Source organism: Amphiprion ocellaris, chromosome 12, assembly GCF_022539595.1.
Source record: "Amphiprion ocellaris isolate individual 3 ecotype Okinawa chromosome 12, ASM2253959v1, whole genome shotgun sequence".
Taxonomy (NCBI): Eukaryota; Metazoa; Chordata; class Actinopteri; family Pomacentridae; genus Amphiprion; species Amphiprion ocellaris.
The window spans coordinates 16,169,125-16,169,335 of NC_072777.1; positions in this window are offsets into that span (position 1 = coordinate 16,169,125).

The following is a 211-nucleotide window of genomic DNA, read 5'->3' on the forward strand; positions in this document are numbered from 1 at the left end:
ACATGCGTGATGAAAAACACCTGGGCTTAGTCCGTGAAATTTGAGGAAAGTTCCTCGAGCTGATTCTAGAGTAAATTTCACAAAGTCCGTCTCTCTTGTCCCTGCTTCTGCTTGAAGCTATTTCCCTCAGCCAGTGGAGGCAGTGAGATTCCTGCTATGAGGAGCTGGACGTGCTACACCCAGCCGAATCTGTTCTGCTGACGTGTCGGCT